Source organism: Rattus norvegicus, chromosome 1, assembly GCF_021556685.1.
Source record: "Rattus norvegicus strain SHRSP/BbbUtx chromosome 1, alternate assembly SHRSP_T2T, whole genome shotgun sequence".
NCBI classification, from domain to species: Eukaryota; Metazoa; Chordata; class Mammalia; order Rodentia; family Muridae; genus Rattus; species Rattus norvegicus.
In genome coordinates this window covers 101084839-101105922 of record NC_141534.1, presented here as the reverse complement: position 1 = coordinate 101105922, position 21084 = coordinate 101084839, and positions in this window count along the sequence as shown.

Genomic DNA, 21084 nt, shown 5'->3' with positions numbered 1-21084 from the left:
CTCTGTTCTGCCTGGACTTTTGGTCCCCTCTGCAGCTGAGACACACATGGTTAAGGCACCTTCAAGCTCTTTGTGATGCGAACCATTTTAGAAAAGCAGTCCCTCTTACCTGATTCCAAGTTAGCAGTCACCTCTTTAACAATGATGGGATTCGAATCCCACTAACAATGGTGCTTCCCCACCCCCTCCTGGAGACCAGGTTGGGGTGCAGGAGACGGAGCACAGTCAAGTTCAATTTCTATTGGTTTATATGGCTGCAGAAAGAATCTTTAATCACATATACAATATTATTGGCAACGCTGTGCAATAAGAGGGCCGAATGCTTCGGTTTTTTAGATTTCCTTTTATATATCAAAATTGCTTTTCTTTCAAATTAGTGCATCCTATACATTTTCTTAAAAGGAATTACTTATAGCTTCACTTCCCCCACTACCCCTTTGTTGGCTCACCATTCTTTTTAAAATCACCAGCTCACTGGGGGCTGCAGCCTTTCAAATGCTTTGCATGCGGAATGAAAAGCTTGGGTGTATTCTGCTGTAATTTTTAAGAATGGCATAATTTTAATTAGAAACGTATAGATGGATAAAAATAATGCAGCTTCACGTTACTAATTAGGTATTTTATTACTCTTGGATTTAAAGAAGAAGTGAGCTGGCTTCTAACAAGGCGCTGGGGAGTGGGATGGAAGTTCCTACCAGCCTCCCCAGGAAAAGCCAGGGGCTGCAGGACCCATCTGGTCCTGACCGGAGTGTTCTCTGGTAGGAAAGATTGGAGCTGAGGGGAAAAACTAAAACCAAACCAAAACCAAAAAACCCAAAAAATGTTCCCAGCTCCCCAGCCCCCAAGTGCGGAGACATCAGCCAAGAACTGGGAAATCTTTGAAATCTAGTATCAAACAGCAAATACAGCCTTCCGTCTTAAGAGTCTCACCCATCCACTAAGCAAGAATCCCAGTAATGCCAGCCAAATGGAAGCTTTGTTCTTTCTTCCTCCTTAGCATTTCCAGATAAATAAATCCATGGCAAACTGTGTGGCACCTGCTGCATATTTCAAAAGTTCATCTTTTGGGCTTTAGGCAGAAATGCCTGCGATATGGGATGGCTGCCTTTAAGAAGTCAATCATCCTCTGGGTTTTGTTTGAGTAGGATGGCTTCCTCCGGTTTGCTACAGAGGCACAAAGCCCTGGCTGTGTTCCAAGTCTCTGACCCAGCTTCCCACCCAGGATGCCTGAACTGAAGTCAGTGCAATGGGTTGTGTTTGTAGCATTTGAAGGATACTTTTAATGGCGGTACCCTAAAGCTGTGGGCACAGGGTTCTCTCTGAGATGATGGTATCTTCTTTGCTGCTAGCCTTCAGAGCCAGGGAACTGATGGAGAGTACAGCGGATTTGATAAAGTACCTCCATGTGCTTGAAAGAGAGAACAATGTCCAGATGAAAGAAGAGCTGCTCTGGTCCTTTAGCCTGTGGTCTACAAGGTCTGAGCGTGGTCTCACCTATAAGGATAGAGACTGCTTCTTACTTTCCCAGTGCCATCCATTTCACAGAGCTCAACTTCGAGTCTCTACAAGATACAGTGATGGATAATGAGTCCAGGTATGTCTCATCTCCTTGCTACTAACCTAGGACTTCATTAATTCTCTGCACCTGAGATGAGACATGCTAAAGGAAGTATGGGGTTAACGGAGACACTTCCAATATGTAAAACTTCTGTAGAGGAGTGTCTTCCAAGAGAACAGAGCGGCTTTCCCCATTAGGGATGGTTTGAGGCCAGGAACCTCCAGGCTGTCACATCTAATTTTGCAGCCTACTAATCAACACAGAACCCAGCAGCATTGTGAGTCTGAGAAGCTAGCATCTGTTCTCAGCCCTGCCTTTGGAGCAGGAACAATGCCAAAGGCTCTAGAGAACTGCTTAGCTGGGTATAAAAGATGTTGTCAATAGGCCAAAGAAGTCCTGCTTGGGTTTGAATGAACTATTTCTTTAAATGGGGCAGAAAACAATTAGTTGAATTACTTCCAAAAATAATAAACTCCTAGATTCTTTGAAAAAATGCAAATGAGTTTGACCAGAAATATAAGAAGATACCTATTGCTTTGGTTTCTACTACCTTTAACAAAATCCATGACCCCAGACCTGGCTCAGGTGGTAGGTTTTAAAAGATCTTTTTTTAAGACTATACAAGGCAGATGAAGCTTATTTTTCAGGAACTTGGCCTTTAACCTGTGTTATTAATATTTTTAAATTTTATTTTATGTGTATAGATGTTTTGCCTGTATGTATATCTGTGAACCATGTATGTGCAGTGCCCATAGAGGACTGAAGAGGGAATCAGATGCTTCTAATTGGAGTTAGACAGTTGTGAGTTGCCATATGAGTACTAGAAACTGAACCCTAGTCCTCTGGGAGAGCAGTCAGTGCTCTTAACCACATTATACCATCTCTCCATCACATCCTGCCACCATTTTAAATTCTCTCTTTTTTTTATTTCAATTAACCGGGAGCACAGCACTCAGATATCCAGTGGTTTCTCCTGGTACACAGATTTACCTGGGTTCAGTGCCACTGCCAGCAAGAGTCAACTAACTCTCTCACAATTTTCTCTAACTTTGACTTAATATTTTTGTCAATGGGTGAATATAAATGAGTAGTTATTGAATTTATTGAATGATTAGCTCAGAACCTACTGTGAAGAGCAGGGATTGGGAAACCACAGTGCAAGGAAATGCTACTGCATGGATCAAACATGTATTGGGCAAAACTATTTAACATGACAAAGAGCACAGGGATTTCTAAGGCCCCTAGACACAGCTGCCTAGAGAAAGAGGAGAAAACCATCTACAGGAGTTCTGAAGAAGCTGAAACAGGCATGGTTGGGAGAGACTTCCGAAACAGGATTTGAAGGGCAGCTGAGATGTGGTAAGGTGGGCTAGAGGAGGCACCACAGACCAGGCTCTCTGTTCTCACCAACCTTTCAGTAATAATACAAATTCACCTATGATGAGTGTGTAGGGTCCTGTGACTTGGTCAGCTTTCTGGTTCCTATTCAAGTAAATGAGCGTGGACAGGTGGAGATGAGGTCCTGTGCCTTGGTGATTCTGGTCAATGAGAAGGACTTGGGATGAATTTTCCTAGCCACTTATTTCAGTCAGACAAGGCCATATGAGTGGTCTCCATGCTTTGAGCTCTTTAGACTACAAGACTAGAGAACAGCCCCATTCTCTGTCCCAGTACTGACAAGGAGAAGGATTTGAGGGAGTCCAACCTCCTGGTCCTTCCTAGTTTGAGTTGATATGATGATGGCTGAGTGTGCATGGAGGCACTCTGTATGATAACTCCTCTGCTTCTTATCTAACAAGAGGCTTCCAGATGCTGTTACAAGAGGTAGGCAAGGGGTGAGTTCTTCCTAGACGTGAGAGGGTTCCGAGTTGTCAATCAGCCTGTTTTATCATTTCAAAGCTTCTTGTTTCATAGAGTCTTATTTTTCTTACTACCACCCAGGCACATGGTAGAAGTCTTGCATGCCTGTGTTTTCACAGAGGTCTTCTGTTTCCATAAGGGTCAAGAAGGTCAACTTCTGCTTTCAACCCTGCAGATGGTCCAAAGCCAGGCCAAGACTGTGCAAACTCATCATCTCCAGCTAAATAATTTCAGCATGATGTCTTAGGTAGGGTTTTACTGCTGTGAACAGACACCATGACCAAGGTAACTCTTATAAGGACAACATTTACTGGGACTGGCTTAGAGGTTCAGAGCTTCATGCCAGTATTATCAAGGCAGGGACATGGAGGCATTCAGGAGGCCTGGTGCAGGTAGAAGTGAGAGTTCTTTATCTTCATCTAAAGGCTGCTAGCAGAATACTAACTTCCAGGCAGCTAGGATGAGGGTCTTAAAACCCATACCCACAGTGACACACCTACTCCAACAGGGCCACACCTTCTAATAGTGCCACTCCCTGGACCAAGTATATATAAACCATCACACATAGGTACTTATGTTTTCCCTTCTGCACTTTCCCTAGAGCTCTGTGTGCTTGCTTACCTTTTGTACGTTCTCCTTTGTGCCAATCTACCACGTGACCAACAGATTTAAAGAGTGGCCATCAAGTGACTTTCAAGTTGCCATCAGCACAGACCAGTTTATCTTTTACTGTTTATCCCCAAGGAGCAAAGCCAGAATCTCTCTAGAGCACATTATCTCCCTGTGGGACTTCCAGTGGTGTGTCTGGATTCTTTCATACTCTGCAAATGTCAGTTTGGGGAGATGGGTGTTGGGACCCTAAAGATTACCACCATGACTCCCAGGAACCCCCATTCCTTTGTTTATAAAATACAAACAAACCCCTTTTCAGTAATGGTCATGCCTGGGGCAGTATGGCATTTATTACTCATGTATTTATTTTCTTTGCCCCAGGTCCTGCTTTTCCTGTCAGTATGGACTTCAACTTGTGGCGCTCAGTCATCCGTTTCACCCTGATCTTTCTCTGTATCATATTTGAATCTGACATTCTATATGGGTACTCAGACAGATCCATGTTTTTTTTTATTCTTCCACCCTTCTTGTAGTTTACCAATGTTTCCAAACACACTTCCTATATCTACAATTCCAGCTGCAACATCTTCTTTCCCCAACCTAACTTGATCCACCCTATCTCCATTGTGATGGGCCTCCAATTCGTCTCTTACTCCCGTCCCCTTTCTCTATTCCTGTCATTCCCTTCTGGTCCTCTTACGTACTTTCCTCCAGTCTCAGTTCCTGGGTTCATCATTGATTGATTTCAAAGTTCTGGTCCTTCATTCCATCTATTTGTAAAACGTTTGATTCCATGAGAACGCAATGTGGAATGTTTCTTGCTCTTATAAACACAGCTGAGTACTGCTACAGACTTTTATTTTTAATGAGACAGCGTAAACGGACTAAAGGCTGTGTAACAAGAACAGCCTAGCTGGACCTTCCAATCCTGCACACTACCCTAATGTATTAGAATAGCCAAGTTCAGTAGTTACCATCTCACAAAAGTCACTCTTGCTGAGGGATCAGTAGTTTGTTGAGTCAATGGCCATGGGATGCCAGCCCAGCCTGTAATGACATCTCCTTGAAGAAGAGGTTGCTGGTTTACAGCAAAGCTTTTCCCCTGCTCTCTAGCACAGATCCACAAAGTCCTGGAAAAGGTTGATGTTGTTTTCTTTTGGACCCAAGAAAAAATATTTCAAACTATGAACTAGGATGAAAGAGAGACACAGCTACTTTATTGATCTGAATCATGCCTGACAGTTCTCCAATGGATGATTAGCCCTCATTCTTCCCAGCTGGGCTGATGGGGGAAATGAAGTCTTCTTCCTATCTGAATTTATGTGTGGCCAAGTGGCTTTACCCATTAAAGCACCATGAATCCTCCTAGATCTGCTTGCCTAGTGCCATTACACTCGTGGGAATAGACGCAGAGACAAAGTCTCCATTAGCCAGCATACTCAGTGAGACCAGTAACAACATTGCTAATGACTGAGGAATAAAAGCAAGAAATATATTTCTGGTATTTTTTTTTTGTTATTTTGGTTGTTGGTTTTTGGTTTTTTTTTTTTTTTCCCATTTTGCTTCTTGTAGTGGTGTAGTGGTTTGAATGAGAATGTTCCCCATAGACTCTGACATTTTAGTAGGTGGTCTCCAGTGGGTGGTGCTGTTTGAAGAAGCTTAGGAAGCTTATTGGAGGAAGTACATCACTAGAGGGAGCCCTGAACGTTTAAAGCCTTGAGTCATTTTGAGTTTGCTTGCTTTCTACTTGCTACTTATGATTCATGATGCGAGCCCTCAGTGTCCTGTCTCAGCATCCAGCTCCTACTACAGCCTCTGGCCTCCGCTCCACCACTATAGACTCCAACCATCTGGAGCCCTAAGCCTAACTAATCTGTTTCTTCTATTAGTTGGTTTAGTCATGGTGTTTTTATCACAGCAATAGAAACGTAACTGATAGGGTGCTGTGGTTATAATTTAGCCTAAAGTGACAGAAGTAAACTCTTAGTGACTGTCATGGGGCCATCTCCTGCCAATCATTCTATTTTCTGTTTCTGAAAACACATACTAATGTCTGCTACACACTCTTCCCTCGAAGTACTCTCATTTACATGGTTCATCTCTAGCCTGAACTGTTGGTCCTTTCAGACTCTCTGTCCCTCTTCCTCCCATGAAGACAGTGGTCTTTGAAAAAGGCAGATGTAGAACAGACGAGAGAAGAAATCAACGTTTCATCCATGTTACTCATCTTGCTGAGTTCTTAAGGCCACAGGTTCACTGGGGTCTTCTCTGGCTTCCTTTATCAGTGAATTGACAGCAGGTAGTGGCTCAGGAAATGAATGGTGCTCTAGCTGGAAGCTCTGTGCGCACACCTCCTTCCCCCAGAGATCCTGTGGAGTCCTTGTCAGCCTCGGTCTTCTCTGCCTACCCTCCCTGGGAAGCTGTTAGCCTAGGTAAACACTCCCTGTCTCCAGTGACTCATTCTCTCTACTTCAGGTTCAGTTCCTTTGCAAGGTAAATAACTATAAATATTAAAATATGTCAATAGTTTTATTAATAAATGACTTCTGCCTGTCTGGGAGATGGTGCACTCTGTGCCTTTGGTGGGCTCCTGGACCATGCTTTCACACGTTTCCAATGGCTTGCCAATTATTAACAATTCTCCTCACAAGAGCATTTGCAAAACTCTCGTGATGGCGTGCACATGCTTCTTTTTCTAGTCAACTTGGTGTGATTGCCATATTGCTTTCCTCAAACTTCACTCCCATCTTTTGAAAGGAATTGTCTTATCACATTTTGCCAAGAAAACACAGTCATGATTCTTAAGACTAAGTCAATTATCTAGATTGTGCATTCTGGAAGGAACAGAAAAAAAAAAAAAAACGATCTAACTCGAGCTTGATTTCATCCTATCTAGCTTTAAATCTCATTTCAGAGTAAGGGCTCCAAGGAATAGAATTTAAGTCCTAGAGTTTGTGTTGTTTTCCTTTCCAAGGGTTTCACGTAACAGGTGAATCCCATACTATTAGGCCTGGTCTGTGTGTTTACCTATCCTAGCAGCTTGCCAGGGAGCATGAGCAACACAGAACACTGCATGGAGCACTGCAGAGTAATCACAGAGATCTGACCCGAGCTGCTTCCCAGGGAAGACTGGCAGCATGGAGCACTGCAGAACAATTATCACAGAGATCTGACCCGAGCTGCCTCGGGACCATCCTGGGAGATATGCCGAGGGCCTTCTCAGCTTCCTACAGCCACACTTTTGGACAAAATGAACTGAAAATATTTAGTGCGCAAAATTATGGGTTTGATATATGTGATGGCTATTCCTGGATGTCAATTGACTGCGTCTGAAATGAACTACAATCCAGAAATGGAGGGCACACCAGTGATCCAGATCTTGAAGCTGGAAGATACAGGCTTTTAACCCAGATCTTGACGTGGAGATCTTGAGGCATAGTGGCCATGAAAAGCTTAGGCCCAGGCAAAGTAGTACACACTTTAATCTCAGGAAATTGAGGCAGGTAGATCTCTGACTTCAAAGCCAGCCTGGGACAAAGCAAGTCCTAGATCCAGGTGTGGTGGCACACACTTTAATATGAACCACACCTTCTGCCAGAGACCTATATAAGGACAGAAGAAGGAAGACTCACTCTTCTTCACCAACTTGCCATCACATCTGTTGGAACCCACGGCTACAGAAGAGCAGCCGAAACAACTGATCAACTACTAGATTTCCCATTTACAGCTGCCCATTGTTTAGTTGGTTAGACAATAGACTGTAAGTCATTACAATAAATTCCCTTAATATATAGAGACATTCCATAAGTTATGTGACTCTAGAGAACCCTGACTAATATAATAAGTATGTTTACATTTACATATATTATTCTAGCTTGCTTATATTCACCTGGCCACTCAGAGAGAGAAAGAGAAAGAGAGAGAGAGAGAGAGAGAGAGAGAGAGAGAGAGAGAGAGGAGAGAGAGAGAGAGAGAGAGAGAGAGAGAGAGGAGATTAAATTTAAGTCTCGCTTATAAAAGAATACAGCATTTGCTTTCCCTCCTCTCCTGTTTTAGGCCTTGTGGCAATCTGAATGAGCATGGCCTTCATAGACTCATGTATTTGAATACTTGGTCCCTAGTTGGTGGAACGGTTTGGGAAGGATTAGGAGGTGTGGCCCTGCTGGAGAAGGTGTGTCACTGGTGGCAGGCTTTGAGGTTTCAAAAGCTCATGCACACCATTCCCTATTGCTTTCTTTCTGCCTCCTGATTGTAGATCAGATGTAAACTATCAGCTACTGCTCCAGGACTATGTCTGCTTCATTGCTCCCTGCCACGATGGTCATGGAACCATAAACACCATGTTAAATGCTTTTTCTGTCAGTTGCCTTGGTCAAGGTGTCTTATCTCAGGATACATTCCTTCCCTCACTTATTTCCCTGTTTACTCTCACAGCCTACATATTTGGAATATATACACTGCATACATATGTACAATCCAGATTCTGCCTTTCCCCCTGTCTCTTTCTTCTCCCCCACATCCTTCCTTCTTATTCTTTCTTCCAGTTAGGAGATACCACATTCTGTGGGACACACATTAGTCAAGCCATGATGTCTCTCTCCCTCTTTCTGGGTTTCAAATTGGGATGGGAAGATCCACCGGCACAAAGATTTTGTTTTTTAACAGGATCTCAAGCATTCGATTTTAGCCATGAGGACTCCTCTTGGGAGCCAGATGCTGGGGTGAAAGTCTGCTAGCTCAGAGAGGCACAGGAAGCACCCAGCTGATCTTCTTCCTCAACCAATGTCCCGGAAGGAATCATCCCTTCACCGTGCTGTCTCAAGAAACCTCCTTTGAACTGAATGCACCCCCTCAACTTCCTGTGCAACTTTCTATCCATCCTCCTGCCTCCATTTTACTATCTATGTTTTTTCTTAATAATCCTATGTTCATTCATTCCCTGTCAACTGGTTACTGGCTCTGCCTCTTGAGCCATGGTTGACTATTTAATCCTGTTTTTAATAATCACACAGAAAGCTCTTAGATTAAAGGTGAGTGCTAAGGCTAAGCCACACCACAAGTAAAAACAGATTATCCAGTAATAACACAATCTCTAAGTTCACAGTGTTATCAAATATCCTGCAACACATAGTAGGTGCTATATAAATGTTTGCATGTATAAAGCAGTGAGGCATACATTTCTCCTGGGGTTGTTTTTTAATAAGAAAACATGTTATGTGTCTTAGAAGAACTTGGGACATGTCAGTACAGGGCAGCTGCTGCTTAAGACCCTTCTCATTGGAGGGCAACAGCTCTGTCATACATCCACTCCCAGCTCTGCTTTAATTTGACTCATAATGGCAACAGGACCTTGAGGCTCTCTCTTCTCTCCCTTCCCACCATTCCTCTTCATTGCTCCTTCGCTCTTCTCTCTCCTCCTCTCTCCTCTTCCCTCCCTCCCTCCTCCCCCTCTCTCCCTCCCTTTCTTACTTCTTCTCCATTCTCTCCTCCTCCCCCTCCCTCCCTCCCTCACTAGATTTGATTATACACGCTGACTACCACTGAACCTCTCACCCCCAGTCTCCATTTCAGCTTTCATTGTGAGTCAGGGTTTCACTAGCTTTCCCTGACTGGCTTTGAACCTCAGTTCAAACAGGTACTGAACACTTGTGATGCTCTGCCTCCGACCTTCAGGGCAGATGGGATTATAATAGGCCTGTGCCATGAGGCCCAGCTAGACAAGTGTTTCTCCAGCAGACTCTGAGCTTTACAGCACTAACAGCGGATGTTTCCTTTGGAATGGGAAAGGAAGGGTGGCCTCAGATCTTCCACTTATAAAACGTGATCTTGCTGGCTCTCTGGCATAGGGACATGCAGCAGGGAGGCTGGACCACCTTCTGGAGGGATAATGGTGACTTCAGGAGCAGGAGAAATAGCACTGCTTGCCACGTGCCAGCCCTGACCACGGCCCCAGATGGCAGCGACTAAAACATAAATCGTCTTTAAACAATCAGGACCCTGCCTGGCTCCTGTTGCCGTCTTTGAACACATTTGTACATCCCGTTCATTCTATGATCTTTCTTTCTTTCTTCTTTTCTTTTTCTCTAAAAAAAAAGTGAGTCTCGATAGTTCTTCTGAAGGGAGCTGGGACACTTTGGCCATTCATCAAAAAATAATGCAACATTCTGCCCATTTATTACAGTACACATTATGAGTCCGCTATTAACCATAAAGAGAACTTCCATTTCTCTAAAGTTTCCCTTTATCTTTACCTAACAGATACCCAATATGACTGAGAATTTAATGCCCTAAAGTTTAAGGCTGGTTTGTAAACACAGCCCCTGGTGGCGGCTATTGATCTTTCGCTATTTTAATGCATTTTTACTGACCGACATGTCCTGTTGTAAAGAATATTGCCTAAATTAGTTATCTGATTGGTTCTTTTGATTAATGATGGGCTTGTGCTTCATTACACATGACAACATGATCAGAATAATCACCGTGGCTCCACAAGCCAGGCCTGGCAGATTTCTTTTTTTTTTTTTTATTCCTTCATTTTTAAAGTTCATTTATAAAATTATTTAATGTATACGTCCTAAGTTGTAATTTATTTACATGACACTTTTTTCGATGGGAACTGTTGTACTGTGTCACAAATGGCTAAGAAAACAAGGTAAACCAGATGTACAGATCAATGTCTCTTGGCTCAAGGGGAAAAAAAACATAATCAAGATTCAAGAGCTGACCTTGTACCAAAGTCCAACTTGTCACACAACAAACATTGAGAGACCTAACAAATCAGCAGGCACGGCAGGGCGTTCTCTGGTGCAGTCTCTTCCCTCCGTCATCCTCCTCTGCCTGGACCTTTGAGCTTTTAGACTTCTGTACACAGTATAGGCCATGGCCTTTATCTCTGGGTTAGCCTATAGCCGGTTAGCCTATGTTGATCCAGGGGGGCTCCTTGCCACCCCACACTAATTCTGCAGTCAGAAATTCTAAATCGGATGGGGAGCAGATCTGATTTGGAAAACAGTTTCTTCCCTCTCCCACCCCAAAAACAATGTTTTGTATTAATTCTGGGGAAATGGAAAGTCCCAATTTAGTCTATGAAGCTATTGGCGATGCCATGCCTCAGGATGCTGGCTTTAATTAAGGGTTGCCTTGATAGAACATTGACTGGATCACCAATGATATGCCATAGGCAAGTCTGCAACACTTGGAGCCACTCAAAAAGATGGTGTGAAGGCAAATCCAGACTGCTGACATCACTTGTCAAGTATGGAGGAGATTACGAGTCTCTAGGGATGTCTAAGCTGTGTTTGGAATGTGCATTATCCCACAGGCTCACGTTTTGAGCACTTGCTCCTCTGTGGGAGCACTGCTCTGAGAGTCTGTGGGAGCTCTTGGACCTGGACTCCTGGACATCGTGGGGCACAATAAATTCTTCCTTCCATAAGTTATTTTAATGAGGAATTTTGTTCACAACACCATAAGGAGATCAGCATCCTCTCTCAGTGCGTTTTTAGACAGCATTAAAGGAGGGCCCCAGCAAATGTAGGTGGGGCCATCCTGTAAACTGAGGACTCGGAAAGTAGGGAAGAACTCGGGCATTGCCTTTCTCTGCTCCCTGGACGCCACAATATGGGATACCCTACCACTCCCTCCACAGTGAAATGAACTAGCAACTCAGAACGAGCCGCCCACCCTTCAGTCATTTATGCCAGGCATTTTGACTGCAAGGATGAGGACAGCTACTATGGGTGACTGCTTTCCTTCTCCCTGTCTCCCACGCCTTGAGAATCCTCTAAAGAGATTAAGAAGAAGCGGGGTTGCTCTCTTGCTTTCTTTCTGAATCCCCATCACTTCTCAAATGTTTAGGGTTGAGGTTAGTGTAAGTTTCAAGGATCCAGTGAGAGGGCCCTGATAGTCCACAGCAAAATGTCAAAATCTGTCAGTTTTCACTGAGACTCTCTTGCTCACAGACAACCAGGCTGTATTTCTAGAGATCTCTCCCCAAGAAGGTCGTGGTCGGAAACCAGATAAACCCAGACATATTCTTATTCTTCCTCCAATATGGCTGCCTCTGTCTCCTCCATTCCTGTCTGCCCTTCTGTTATCATCTTTCTCAAATTCTCTCCATTTCTTCAGGAAGAGGCCAGTCACCTATTTCAGTTTCTTCCTGTCCCTATGGCCTTCTCTAGCATTGGCCTGCTTGAATATACAAGGCTACCTGTGCCCTGTGGGTTTCATATAAAAAAAATAGCTTAAAATATGAACTTCCAGCTCAGTGTCTAACCCTGGCAAGATATCTGAATGATGTCAGAATTGAATAAACAGAACCTCTCTTCATCTCTCTCATCCTGGGCTACAGCCTGCTTACGTGACCCTGACAGAGACTTCAGCACTGACCACCACACAAGGTGGCCTTTGGCCAGATCATTGTTGAGTCGAGAAGAGAGTATGCCTGATGTTTACACTGAATCAGGAAGATTATGCACTGGAGAGACCCTTCCAGGGTGGTGGTCATGCTCTTTCCTACACACAGTCCTCTATTGTAGACTTCTCTGACTTCTCAGCTCCCAAGGGATAAGTTTTGAACTCAGCTCCCAACAGGAAGCGCCTTTCTGATTTGGTGGCATCCAGTGCTCCTCTCCCTCCTTGCTTCCTCTGATCCTTGTCAGTTTCTGGCATGATCAAATGCTATTATGTTTCAGAACACAAACAGGCCCATAGCACCCCTCCCAAGACACGCAAACATTGACAGGCTCGGCCCCCTCCGTTCTGCCTAAACTCTAACCTGCAGATTCCCCAGCAAAGGCACTTTAAAAGAAAACAATCAGATTTATATGGTCCTTTCCACCCCGACCCTCGACCCTCAGACTTAATTGATGTAAACAGTGCCTTCTATCCTCTGTGTAATGATTCACTCTCCCCTGATCCCCAAGAGTCCCGTGGATGTCAGTTCACCCAGGACAGTCATTTGCACAGCTGAGACGTGAACTACACGTTTGTGAGCAGCCTGCACGCGCCAGCACCTGGCTTTGGGAGCTTTCTGGAGGAGAAGATAAACAAGGGAGTGGGATCGTGTTGCATATGCAAGTTCCATGTTCACATGAGTAAATGACACCTGGTTCGCCCCACATAATCAGTAAGAATATTCACCAAGTTTGCGTTGGAATCGGAAGCAGCTCATACCTTGAGGCTGCCAAGCACATTTTTGCAGCTTTGCATTTGGACTAATGCGTGCCTCAGTCGCTTAGCATTTAGAGGCGTATTTTTTGACTGTAATAAAGTGTGATGAGTCCGCTAAAGGGGTTCTCATTAGAACGGGAGGGAGGGCTGACCTGCAGAGCACCCGGGTGGTGGTGGCACCTACTCTTCCCATTCCCCCTTCCCCCATTCTCTTCTCTTCCTTTCTTCCCTGCGAAGGGACTCGGAGCTGGATTTTTTATGGAGGAGCACACTATTCTAAACCATTCTTACTAATTTATCATTGAATGATTTGCCTTCACTCTCGAAATCCTACAAAATGATTTAGTCCCTCCGTGTGATTTACTTGTATTTTAAAACTCCACACGATCCCATCGCGGCCACGGGGATGTAAATGTGTCTTCTCTCCCTCAGAACAAGCACAGCTAAAACAAATAAAATCAAAGATGCATATTCCTTTACTCTGGCTTTGCAAGACATACGTGATGGGAGGAAGGTAGCCGCCGTCGCCGCCACCGCTCTGTTCTATTATTGACAACGGCAGAAGAAAAAAATTAGAAAACAAATCCCCCTTTAAATGAAATGAAGTAGAAAGGCCTCCCTCACTCAGAGGAAATACTAATTGGAACTACCTTGCTAATGCTAGCGAGTCACAGGAAGGAAACATTAAGTTATTATTTTTAATAATGTTTACAAGTACATCCAGCCATTTCCAGCTGGTGAAAGATGTCAGCCTTGGACAATCGTGGCAGACCTACTTTTCACCAAAGATGCCGCTCGTCGTCTTGCTGATAGCAATCATTAATTTTGTTTTTTAACCCAGTCCTCAAATGAAGACGGATGAACTGGGGGAGTTTTAAATGCAGCCTGCTTATGCTCAGAAAAAATGGCTGGGAAGGAACGGATCGTGCCATCTGAGCCGAGGCTGGTGACTGTTGGGAAGGAAAAGCAAACCAAGGATGCGCACTGGAGACAGCTCAGGACAGTGTTGAGAGGGAGGAAGGCCAGAGAGGAGGCCCAAGTGTCCCACCTGGGGTCTGAGTCACTCCTAATTGCTTTGTGGATTTAGCGATGTGATAGTGTTTAATTGCTCCAAATTTCAGGATTCCCTTTGAATATTTGCTTCTTACAAATTTCTGCCTTGGGGTTGGAGATCAAAATGTCCTGTGGGGATTTACATCACTTGATTACATCATACCATTTCTTAAAAGAAGGAGGAAGAGGAGGAAGAGAAGGAGGAGGAGAAGGAGGAGGAGGAGGAGGAGGAAGAGGAGGAGGAGAGTGTTTCCCACATATGTAATTTTACCAAAGCTCTATTTTAGTCAAACCAACTAACCTCACGTCCTTACTTTGCTTAATGCTAGTGTCAAGGACTTTGATCTGACCCCACTGGAAGACATTGCAGGAAGGTTTCCAGCTACCCTCATCTGGAGACTGTGCACAGCATATCTTCCCTGCATGCAGAGACTATTCAGATTAGGTGAGGGTTTTGGCTGGTTTGGAGGAGGAGGAGGAGGAAGGAAGGGTTGGTCAGAGCAGTAACAGACCGCTGTAAACCAGGGCTGCTTAAGACCTGCCTCTAGAAAAGCCAGGATAACATGGGTGAAATGCTTATTTCAACCCCAGCACAGCTCTGAGTAGCAATCAAGGACCTCCAGCAATGGGAGGGAAAACAGCTGAGTCCTGGGGAGGAAAAGAAAGCAAAAGAGATTTGAACTTGCCTTGTCCTGTCTTCTCTTCAGTTCTTCAATGCATCGGCCTTACAGGCAGTGCAGAGGAAGAACACACAAGGTTCACTAAAGCTCCCACTCCTGAGACGTATCGATATTTTCCTTGTTGGGACTGCTGAAGATGGATCCGGCGTACTGGAAAAATAAACCTCTTGCTTTTGCATCGGAAAAAAACAAAGACTTGTGTTTTTGAGTAGAAGCTCCCAAAGTGGGAAAAAGCTTGTCCCTGATCATTGTGGAAGGCAACACTTGGTGATTAGTGACTAATCCAGTCATCTGAGGTAGCAATATGAATGGGAAAGTAAAGAGTTGACTAGAAACTTAAAATAACAATATGCGCACTTAGATGTCGAAGGCAGGAGGATTAGTTCAAGGTTCTTTTGGCTTCATCATGAGTTCAAGACTAGCTAAGACTACATGAGACTGTGTGTCAAACAAACAAAAGGTAATAGATGAATGAATGAATTAATTAATTAAAAAATGAAGCATTTGTGAAAGTGATATCCACAGAGACTGTTGGAAGACAGTGTTCTTAGATCACAGTCTAGGGCGTGTTCAAGGTGGTATGGGTGCAGATTGGGTGTGATGGTGCATGCATGCCTGTAATCTCAGCATTCCAGTGGCAGAGGCCAATGGATGTCTGAATTCAAGTTCTATTAAAATCTCTAGTCTGTTAAATAGCAATCCAAGTCCAGCTGGAGTTATATAGTGAGACCTTGTCTCAAAACAAAACAAAATGATAAAGTGAAAGAAAGAAAGAAAGAAAGGAAGGAAGGAAGGAAGGAAGGAAGAAGAGAGAAAGAAAGACCCCAGCATTTCTTATATATTTGGTTGTGAGCCTAGCCTTTAACAGCTGAGCCATCTCTCCAGCCCGACCCCAGCATTTCTTAATGGGCATCTAGATGACTTGCTACAGAGTTCAAAACCCCTTAACATTCTATAAAAGGTCCTAGAAATTAAATAAGGAAAATAGAGGCTGTGTAAGCTGGTACAGCCAATAAGAACTCTTTCTTTTCTTCCAGAGGACTTGGGGTCTTTCCCACAACCGACATAGCGCCTCACGGTCACCGGATGCTCTAGTTCCAGGGGATCCAATGTCCTCTTCTGACTTCTGAAGGCGCCCTCAGGAATATGATATACTGTATATAGCGCATAAAGGCAAACATTCATTCAAGCAAAAATAAAATTGACATAAGGGAAAAAATAACTAGAAGATATCCAGTTAAAAAGAGAAAACATGTGCCCTGTGTTAAAACTCCCTAAAAGTTTTCATGCATTAAAAGCTTGTTAGAATGAACAAATTCAGTATAGGCGTTTAAGATCCAGGTACAAAAATCATTGTGCCTTTCCACACACTCACACTGAACTAAGAAAAATTAAAATCAGTAACTTTTGTGTACAATAGAAATAAAAGCTACTTTTGAGCTCCTAGGGTGGTTCAGTAAACAACTGAGAGGCTTAATGAAAACAATTAAGCGTGCTTAGAAAAAACCACACAGAGCAAATTCAAATACATGGAAGGTGACCCCACGGTCGTGGGTAGATGTGGCACCAGATTAGGCCATACCTCCCTCGTAGAGCTATGACTTCCTGTAGCGTCCATTCTAACCCCGAACTGCCTTTTGCTGACATTTGAAGCTGATCGTAATAATTCATATGTAAATGGGAGCAACCAGCACAAAGAGATGACCCTCGAGAGAGAAGAATCGAGTTGGGGTCTTCCTATTTCGCCCTGCTGAAATCCCCTTAAATGCCCTAGTAGTCAGTACAGTGCGGGAGAGGCAGAGAGTGGACATGAACGCACAGGTACGTGCGGTGCGGTCAAAGAGAAATAAACACGTATTTACTATTCATAATCCACTCGTTGTCAACAAGACTGCCAAGAGGAGTCAAGAAAGAAAGAGTGGTGATTTCATCAGACGGTACTGACTGCTTATCCACAGGCAGGTAAACATCTTGGCCCTACCGCACACCATGCACAAGATATAAATCCCCCCGCCCAAAAGGTAGTCGTGAATGTTAGAGTTCCAATGAGTAAGGAAGAATGCTGGGTTAATTATCCACTTATAAGAGTTCACAAGCAACAGTGGGAAAAATAAGGTCTATCAGACGTTATCTACATTGGAACCTTCAAATGACACCATAACGGGATGGAAATACAGGACTGGGGAACTGGCTCAGTGGTTAAGAACACTTGCTGATCTTACAGAGACCCAGATTCTCTTCTTAGCACCCACATCAGACAGTACACACACACACACACACACACACACACACACACACACACGAAGAGATCATGCAACAACTTGCGTGCAACAGATTTTTATTATAGCTTAGATGCAAAAATAACTAAATATAAAGTAATAAAAAGATAGACCAAGTACAGTATAGCTACATAATGAAAGTACAAAAGAAAAAAAAAACCCAGGAAATAAAATAAGAATATAAATCCAAAGCTATAACTCTGATTGACATTATACTAATTAAAAGGAAGACAGTACAAAAAGACTCGATTTGTATAATTTAATTTATATGAAATGCCCATAACTGACAGCCATAAGGCCAGGGAGAGGATTCCAGCTTGGGAGGCTGTACTGAGAGGGTGAGGCAGGAGAAAGCGGTCAGGTAGATAAGTCATCGGTGGGCCGACAGACTTACTCTGAATTGGGATAATGAAGTAAGTCAGCAGGACCAAAGTCCACTTAAGCAGACACCTAAAAAGGTGAATTTTTAAAGTGTGTGAGCTATAAATCAATAAAGCGTTTATAAAATACCCTGGCTCTGAAGAAGGAAAGATTATCCTCAAATGATTCGCTTTTTATATCATCATCTGCTTTGGAGAAAGTTGAAAAACCTCCAGACATAGTATCTTTGGCATATCCACGAGAGTAAAGAAATCCCAAAATTTCAAGGATTGGAGAAAAGTAAACACTTCTACATTGTTAGTGGGAATGCAAATTGGTGCAGCTGCTGTGGAAATCAGTACGGACTTTACTCACAAGAAAAAAAAACACCCCAGAACTCCTCTCCATACCACTGCTGAGTGAATACTCTTATTTGTTGATTTCTGTTGCTGTGATGTGCAGAGGAGTTTATTTTGACTTGTCGCTCCAGAGGAAGAATCCATAACAATGGGGACATGTGACACTGGGTGGCCAGAGCAGGAAGCTGAGAGGTCACAGCTTCAAACACAGGCAGAATGCAGAAGGGTGAATAAGCGTGGGGTGAGGCTATAAATTCTCAGTACTTATACCCAGTGATGTCATTCCTCCACAAAGTTCCACCTCCTAATGGTTCCACCTCCTTTCCCAACCAATACCACCAACTGGAGACCAAGTTTGAGTGCACCAGCCTGTGGGGGACATATCTCACAATTCTCGTTCACGATACTGTAATGGCCGAAGGATTATGCCACCAAACAGTAGCAGAGCCCCAAGCTTTCCACAGCACTTTCTACTATATATATGGTGTTGTTAACTTGACAGGATCTGCAATCACCTTGAGGTCAAGCCTTCTAGCACATCTTTGAGGGATAATATAGTTTAGATAATGAAACCTAGGCTTGTCCTTGAGGAATTATCTTGATTAAGTTAATTGAGATGGGAAGAGTCAGCCTAGTGGACGGCAGCACTATTCCCTTGATTTGCGTCCTGAATTATATAAAAAGGGGAAGCTAGTTAGCAAGAACATTCACCCCAGACTGCTTCCTGACTGTAGATGCAATGTGACAGGTTGCCTCAAGTCCCTGCTGCCTTGATTTCCCCACTATGACAGACTGCACTCTGGAACTGTGGGCTAAAATAAACCCTTCCTTTCTTCAGCTATTCATATCAAGTATTCTATTACAGTCAAAGGAAGAGTAACACACACACACACACACACACACACACACACACACAAACACACACACATATACATTATTATGTCAGTACTTTTCAGACATCAAGAAGAAGAAAATTATGCCATTTGCAGAAATATGAGTGGAACAAAGGAGCAAATAAGCCAGAGTGAAATAAGGACGAGAATAAACCAGACTTAGAAAGACAAATACCACATACTTTCTATAAGTGTGGAAACTAAAAGAAAAGATGGGCAGACTATTAGGGCACAGGAAGGTGGCAGGGGAGGAACAGGTAGAGAGGGGAGAATGAGGGGAGGGTACAGGGGGAGCATGGGCATAATCCACACATAACATTTGCATGCATGAAAATATCAGAGTGAATTACTTTAACTTGTACAATTAATACACGTTGGTGAATTAAAAAGTTAAAAAAATGAGCAAATTACGCTATTTCTATCTTCGTTAGCCTCATAAGATAGCGGTCTCTGGCTCAGCAAATACTCGATCCCCTGTGCCTGCCACAAGGCCTAGAAAGGATGGAAACCTTAACAGATAACATGAATATATTGGTTATCCAGCAAATGAACAGATAGCCCAAAAGCCAGTTTTGGAGCTTTGGAGGTGGCGATGGTGTTAGTGATGATGACGATGATGGTAGCGACCATGGTGATGGGTATCATTTCAGGATAGGCTGGCAAAATTAGCTTGAAGGAACTCTCCAAAGATAAATTCAAGAAATCACTTCTGCAAGGGATAAATTGCTGGAATCAGTGTGCAGCTTCCCAAGGGGTCCACTTGTGAAGTTCAGCTGTTACATGGTTGCCTGTGTAGGTTTTTAAGTGCTTGTTAATACTTTCCCAGCTGATATGTAGGACTTGGCAAAGGAGGTGAGTACACAAAGCAATTTTAAAGTTGTTCCCAAGTGGTATCTCTTTCAGAGATTTATGTGTGTGTCTTCCTTCCCTTAACATTTGCCTATGTATTTTGGAGGAAAGAGCTCATCTGAGGACCATGGTTAGTCTTTCTGCATCATTCACCTAACTTCCCTCTTAAACCCTGGTGTGTAAGCAATTTCCTCCCAGTTGATACATTTCATCCTATAGAAGATCTGGTTAGGATGCCGGTTGTTCTAAAAAGAGGTAAAGCATTTCATTCTCCCTGAAGCTTGTTAGGTTAAGACCCAGGATGTTCTAAACGGTAGCTAATTAAAAGATAAGAAGTAAACAACTCAAAAACTCCAGGAAGTCCCTGAAACTGACCAGTTGCACCAGGCTCTTCTCTCCCCAGTCTTTTATGAGCAATGTGGACTGCTGAGAGATTGAGACAGCTAAATTGCCTGGAAAAGGTTCAGACTAGTTATCGGGGTTGGGGATTCAGCTCAGTGGTAGAGCGCTTGCCTAGGAAGCGCAAGGCCCTGGGTTCGGTCCCCAGCTCCGGAAAAAACAAAACAAAAAAACATCATTCAGACTAGCTGAGCTACTGAGAAGACATACTTTCAGACCTACTTGTTGAGCTGCCTTCAGATGTGTGTGTTGATTCCAGCCAGGTCTTTACCCAGGACTTTGGTAATGCAGCTACTTTGAAGCTATTTCTGCTTCATTCACCCACTGTCTTAGGGCTTCTATTTTTCTGATCCAACACCATGTCCATAAACAACTTTTGCTCGTACATCCATGTTATAGCCCACTCAGTGAGGGAAGTCAGAGCAGGAACTCAAGTAGAGACCAGGAAGCAGGGCTGCTTGGTGACTTGCTCCCCATGGATTACTCAGCCGGCTCTCTTATAGAACTCAAAACTATTGTCCAGGGGTGGCACTGCCACAGTAAGATAAACCCTCTCCATATCAACTGCCAATCAAGAAAATGGACCACAGGCTTCTCCATAGGCCTATCTAGTGGGGACATCTTCTCTGTTGAGGTTTCCTCACACCCAAACTTCTATAACTAACCTCAACGAAAATCACTGGTCACCAAGTTGGACTTTGGTCTGTTGCTGTTTCCCTTCCTGGGTTCAGTTAATGTTTGTTCATGTCTCTCCAGAAATGGTGTCATATGACAGACAGCTCCTGGGAGAAGACCCCTGTGACTGACAGCTTTCTAACGTACCTTTCTCCTTTTCCCAGCCCCCAGTGTTTCAGAAATAAGGAAGAGGATACCTCAGCACCTGCTTCCCTCTTTCCACAAAGGGCCCTACTTCCCCTACACCTTACTTCAAAGTTGTGCCGCGTTCTCCCATTGCCTCCAACCATGCTGTCATTCTTTTGGAAAAGAAGCAGATGAAGAGAGAAAACATTA